At 51.8% G+C, this 6,645-nt stretch overlaps 1 long non-coding RNA gene across 1 annotated transcript; it reads left to right on the plus strand.

Annotated features, from left to right (window-relative positions):
• The first annotated feature begins 416 nt into the window (after window positions 1-416).
• On the plus strand, window positions 417-2,472 carry LOC116572467. Its single transcript, XR_004278345.1, has 4 exons — window positions 417-507; window positions 1,164-1,241; window positions 1,720-1,766; window positions 2,399-2,472. It is a non-coding gene; the product is annotated as an uncharacterized LOC116572467 (long non-coding RNA).
• Window positions 2,473-6,645: the final 4,173 nt, after the last annotated feature.

Genomic DNA, 6,645 nt, shown 5'->3' on the forward strand with positions numbered 1-6,645 from the left:
GTGACAGAGGCAGGACTTGAACTGGAGGAGTGGCTAAGCCACTTCTCCACCAGGGGCAGTCTGAGCCCCTAGACGACGCCGGGTGGTGTCTGGAGACATTGTTTCCTGTTACCACCTGGTGATGCGGAGCTAGGGGCATCGCAACATGGTCATCGTGAACCGAGATCCGGTTCCAAGCTGCAGAGCCATGGCCAGCCTGACCACAGAAGCTCCCCTGTGGCTCCAGATGTCACCCAGCTCGTGATCTGTGGGGCCGCAGGGCAAAGAAAGCCCTCCCACGAAGCGACAGACTGTCGATCAATTCAGAAGTATCCTATGACATGGAGTCAAAAGCAGAATCTTCAAGGAGGCAGGACCTTGATGTCACAGAGGGCGTCTTCTCTAGGGAAAAGGACTCTAAGTCAAGATGTAGTAGCCACAGGCCACCAAAGAAATGCCTCTCCCCGCCCCCCCACCCCCGGCCAATCTTTGCCAGCCCTGCGGCTATCAGATCTGTGGAATAACCAGGTTTTAAGAAGATGCACCTCTGCCCCCCACCCCCACAACCAGGTTTCATGGGCAGCTTACTGGGGGCTGGGAATTCTGCCCTGCAGAGCCCAGCACTGAATCCATGTCACAGCAGCAAAAGTAGTTTCTATGACCCAGCATATTACAGACTAGAAAGCACCTGAACAGCAAGGGCAAAAGTTTGAGTAAAAAACCCAGCCCAGGGCAGAGTCTAAATGTGGTTCCCAAACCAAGAGCCCAGACCAAAATGGAAAGAGTTAAGGGCAGGGTTTGGAGACAGCTAAGAGACAGGTGAGACCCAGGAAGTCAGAGCAAATGGGGCTGGGGGTGGGGCAGTGGACACAATGCCCCGAAACAGTTCTGGCTGTCGGTGAAAATGGTTTAGATGCTATGACTAAGCCATGGGTTTAACTGATCCAAATACCCATTCATTCCTAACATCCTTCTCCCCTCCTGCCTCCTAAAAAGAAAAAAAGATTCACTTTCCCAGCCTCGTAGCAGTTAAGAGTAAGCTGTACAGCACAATTTGGGCCAACAAAACGTATGCAGAGGACTGTTGGTAGGATTTGGAGGGGAGTTTTGATTTATTTTCAAAGAGAAAGCCTCAGGAGAAAGCCTCCTGGTGCCAGTCTTTTCTCCTTCCTGTCTTAATGCAGACATGATGCCTGGAGCTGAAGCAGCCATCTTTGAACATGAGGAAGACAGGCCCAAGAATAAAGTGTCAAAATGCTAAGGTAGAGTGACAACAAAAAATTCTGGGATCCTGATGACCTCACAGGGCAGCGGCAGCCTGCCTCCGACTACTGGTTGTGTGAGAGAAAGGAACCCTCCCTTGTTGAAACTACTGTCCGTTCAGGCTCGCGGCTCACACAGTTCTCGGCAGATTCGTTTCTGTCTTGCTCTGCAGAGTTGTTGACAGGCGTGGATCGCCTTTGTCTGAGGAGCCAGCCGTGGGCGAGACACAAATCCCACCTGATAAAGTGCTGGCAATGCATTGACTGAGCCACGAGATGAGGACTTTATGCACAACAGTCAGGGGAACAACCGAACTGTCCAGCTGGAGGGGATGTATTAGCTAAATCGTAGTGTCTCCTGATAATGGAATCCCCAGCTCTGCTCCCAAGAAATAATGATGTAGAGACGACTTTGCTGACATGGAGAAACCCATGCTGTGTCCTTAAGGTTTGTTGTTTTTTGTTTTTTATTTTAAAGCAGGTTATCTAACAATATGGGAAGACCTCTCCAGCAAGATGTTCACTGTAAGTAAATGAGGGTTGCAATTTGGGTTTTCTTTGTAACTGTTCTTGTCGGTCATTACTTAAATATTTTACAATGAGTATATGTAATTTTTGCTAATGGAAACAATCATATGCACTATGCAAGGCGATCTTATTTTCATTTAAAGTGCATTTACTATACACTGAAGACAGGGAAGATATACAGTAAAATATGAATACTTAGCCCCATGTGGTAGGATTACAGGTGATTTTCATTTTCTTCTTTTCCCTTATCTGCCTTTTTTTACGTTTTTGATAATGAATATATATGACTTGTTTAATTTTTCAAGTTCTGTTTTTGAAGAGCTGCTCATCTCATTCCGTTTGCCAAAGCCTCAAAACCTCCACTGGGAAATATTTTAATCCAATCAAGCTCGTCTTGTCCTGGCAACAAACTCAGGGGCTGTGTGCTGTGATGTTAAGTATCTCGGAGGATGTGAAATTAGGAGACGGTTGAGTCCCCCATTTCTGGTCATTGTCAACTTTACTCCCTAAACTTCTTAATCCAACCGTTGGTGTTGCCTTTAAACCCCAAAGCAAAAGAGAGGGTGATAAGAGGGAAATCCCACCTTCTGATACCAGAGATAAGAAATTCTCCTTCCCTCCCCTTGCAGATAAATCACGCTGACCCACCCTCCGTGGAACCTCTTGGAAGAAGAGCTATAAAAATATGGCCAGCCAAAGCATTGCAGAAGGATGATGGAATGACGTAAGGACAGAAAAATATACGATCAATTTAGCGGAGGTGACTGTCAGTGTGGGGGCCCTCCAGAGTTCAAGCATGCCCATAAAAGACCTCAACAACCCAATGACTCCCCTGGGAGAAAGAGATCTCCCTCCAAATCCAGCCTGTCACCTAACATCGGTGAGCAGGAATGCCCCAGGGGGGAGCAGCAGTTGGTTTCTCTGCGGCTGAAGGAGCCTGGGACGGAAGGAGAAAGGCCAGGAGAGGACAGAGGGCCCTTCTCTCATGATTTAGGGCTCCAGATCTTCCAAAACGAAGTCTCTCGGGTGCCCCAGGGGTCCTGGAAAAGTCAGCCCAGAGAGGGACAACCATGGAAAACAAAACTCCCCGGGATTGGGGTGGGGGCCCAGGGCAGGGGGTAGGGGGGTATTGTCGGGGGTCCAGTTGCTGCTGTCTAGTAGAACTAACACACGGTCCCCGAACATGCATGACCTCTGGTTCACATCAGCGCTGCTGATCAAAAGGAAGCATCCCACCCCGCCCGGCCCAGGCCTCCCCATCCGGGGAGGATTCAAAGCTACTGGCTTCGTCGCTGGTGTGGCTTCCATTAACCCAGAGGCTGGTGCTGCGGACTTCTTGAAAAGTTGAATATCAAACATAATGAATCACAAGAAACCAATAGCTCAGGCCAGCCCGGTGACCTTTAAAGCAAGATAATATTACTCAAAACGAACATAGTTGTGGAACCGTGAAGACAAACAGTATTGGTTCAAGAGCCCTCCCATCTCGACTGCAGAAAACAGTCTAGAGTCTTGGGAGGCTGGCTCTCCTCACCCCTTCCCCTGCTTCCTCCAGCCTCAACCTGCTGTGCCAAGCACAGGTCTTTCATTCTCCCCTAGAAAAACTACAAGGACGATGCCACACTGGGGTTGGGGACCACAACTGCTTAGAACACTGTCCGTAATGAATTCTGCAAATGCCCAAGTATTTACATCATCCAGACCAAAGAAATGTTCGCCTCAGTTTCCCGTGCACTGCTGCAGGCCCAAATAACTATCCATACCCCCTTCCCCAGCACCCACCTTGGTTCTGAAATATAACAGACTGAGCTGATTTGGGGACCCTTTGTGTACCCTGCAACCGAGCAGCCGCTGGGGATTCCAAAAGAGTGTATGGCGTGTGTGTGCACTCACAGGCACACGCATTACCCCTTCTTTTTTTTTTTTTTTTTGAATATCCAGCTCGTGCATTGCCCAAAGTTTTGCATGGAAATAGATACAGGGTATTTTGAGATCTAGACGGAATCCTCACTTCAAGAGATCAGATCGGTTTCAGGCAGTGCCTGGGTTCAGCGAGAGGCCAGTCTAGCCAGAAACGTAAACCAATTCCAGCCAGGGCTAGGTGAATATTTACCAGACAGACGTATCGGCCCCTCGAAGACTCAGCTCGAATGCACACACCAGAGCAAGCACCTCCCATATGCGCGCGCGCGCGCACACACACACACACACTCACGTACGCGCGCGCACACACACACACTCATTCTGTGCTTAGCTGTCATAAAACTTAAGACACTTATATGGGGGTGAAAGGTCAGGAGGGGGAGAGACATTATTTTCTGTTATTAATTACACCTTATCCATTTGACATGTGCTGCGCTCGTCTTAGATAAAGTTACAGTTCTATTTTATTAGGAAGCCTCCGGGATCGTGTAAAGGGGGATTTTGGATGGAGACAAAGGAAATGGCAGGAGGGGGAGGGGGCTCATTTGTTCTCCTGCTCAGAAGCCGAGCCAGTCTCCTTCTAGGGCCACTTCCAGGACTAAATCTGCACATTCTTGGAATAGCTTACTCTGCAAATGCTAAATGAACCTGGTCCCCAAATCAGCTCACAGCCCTGATCCCGGGCTGTGGGTTTCCTGAAGGAAAAGGAGAAGGAGGGTGGGGTGAACGTGCCAGCCAGGCTGCCGGCTGCGTTCAAAGGCAGAGGTGAGACCAGCCAAGGTGGTGGTTGGGGGCGGGGGATGCCCGAAAGTTCAAGTCTACATCCGGGTCACCCTTGCCTGGCCGGCAACTGAGCCGCTGCTGCGGGGAGTTCTTCCTTCCCGTGGGCACAGGGGCGGGGAGGTAGTGCGGGGTGGTTAGGCAGATGGAGGACCTCGGGCCGGACAGGAGGGACCCTTGAGGTCCTTCACCCTTAGACAAAACGGGAGTCATCTGCATGGGAAGGAAGGAAGCAGGACTCCATTCAAGTGACAAAATGACGAGATAAGAAGGAGACTGTCTCACTCCCAGGATAAGATGAGGGGGACACCCGGGAAAAGACCCAGCAGGACAAAGCCTGGATTTAAATCTCAGCTCCAGCTGTTTTCCTGGGACAAGCTTCAGTTTCTCCTATGTGGAAACTAGGAGAATCCCAGCAACCGTGACCCAGACAACACCACGGCCACCGAGAGCAGCGATTACGTGAAAACGGCTGGGACAGTCATCAGGAGAGCCCGTCCTTCCGTGATGCTGGAAGATAACATAATGGGAAGCGCATCAGAGCCATAAATCATGTGCAGATATAATTTATTGATATTAATATGATCTGCCCTGTCCTTCCCCAGCCCCCTGGGCTGCCAGGGGAGTCTGTGCTCTGTCATCGTGCACTTGAAGACAGGTTGTTTTGTCCCTTCTCTCTTCTCGTTTCTAATCACGATGTTCTAATTCTCCAGCTGAGGTTGAATTCAATTCTCGGCCAGAGCTAGATGCCATATATTAGCCCCTGTCTGGGACAGCGATCTGGCTTCTGTCTTCTAGACACCGGAGAGCCTCCATGTGCCCGGGGTTACTATGCTCCGGGCGCTGGGCTCTCAGAGCTCTGACACTGGGGATCACACTTAGGGCCCTCGGAGGTATTCCTATCATCCCCATTTTGCACACGAGAAGACTAAATGTCCAGGACTATGCGGCCTGATTTCATCCCAAGGGTGCCTCCCTCCAAACCTGCACCTTCTGGCTCCCTAGTGCTTAGCATCATGGCATGGGGGTCTCTGGACAGCTCCGGTAGGCAGCCCTCCCCCCAGCTGTTGTCCTAAGGTTCAAGAGGAGCATGCCTGCCGTCTGGAGTTCAGTTCAGCACGGGCCAACCCTCGAGATGATGCTGATTTCAACCCACAAGAGAAAGGAGGAGGAGGAGGAGGGAGAGAGGGAGGAGGGGGCCTGTGGTTGGAGCGTCTCTATCTGCTCATCAGAATGTTTCCTGGGGGTTTGGCCAGGAATTCAGGCCCGCAGGCCCCACCGGGAGTCCTGCCAATGAAGCCAGGACCCTGGTTCCCTTTGATCCTCTCCAGGGACCATCCCTTCCCTGACGCAATCCAGCCCGGCAGCCCCGATGCCTCATTTGTGATAGCCCAGCGTCCCTGAGGTCCCTCAGGGTGCCTGGCTAGCGGGGGACTTTGAAGGCCCGGTGACGCTGGCAGGGAGTTGTAGGTGCTGGGGGAGAACAAAAGCCCGCATCCTTACGTCTCAAGCATGGGATCGGCCCGCTCACTCCCCATTTCTTGCTCTGGTCCTCGTTCTCTGCCTGCGACCCTGTCTTTGTGTTTCTGTTTCTCTTTACATGCCTGGCGTGGTGTGCCTGACCCTCTCCTGCTCCCGCCTTCTCGGTTGCTGACTCTTTCCCTCCTTCCCCTGTCCCGCCCCTTCTCCCCTGCTGTCCCTTCCGTGCTGTCCTAGACTCTCAATCTCTGGTTTCTTTCCCTCCTCTCTGTCCAGCTCCCTGTAGCTCTCTGTCCCTCTTTCTCTCTCTCTCTTTCGCCTTCTATCTCTTTTGGGGCTCCTCTCACCCCACCTATGCCTCTCTTTCTGCCCCCATGCGCTGCTGGGCCCCTTCTCTGTCCCCTGAGGGCACCCGGAGAGCCCAGTCCCTCCACAGATCAGCTCAGCAGGGGCGGCGGGAGCAGCCACGGATATACGGCTTGGGGTGCTGAGGTGGACCCCAACCCAGAGCCCACCTGAGGCACTCAGGTTTTGGGTGACCTGGTCCAAAGCCTCAGCCACGTTCTCTCCATCACTAAGAACATCTGGGCTTGCAGAGGACCAAGGTCATTTCCAGTATCTGAACGCACTGCTGGGAGAGAACACGCCGCTTGACGGAGAGTCTGGGGAGGTTTGTTGCGCGGGCGTGAACAGC

The sequence above is a fragment of the Mustela erminea genome, chromosome 13, assembly GCF_009829155.1.
Source record: "Mustela erminea isolate mMusErm1 chromosome 13, mMusErm1.Pri, whole genome shotgun sequence".
NCBI classification, from domain to species: domain Eukaryota; kingdom Metazoa; phylum Chordata; class Mammalia; order Carnivora; family Mustelidae; genus Mustela; species Mustela erminea.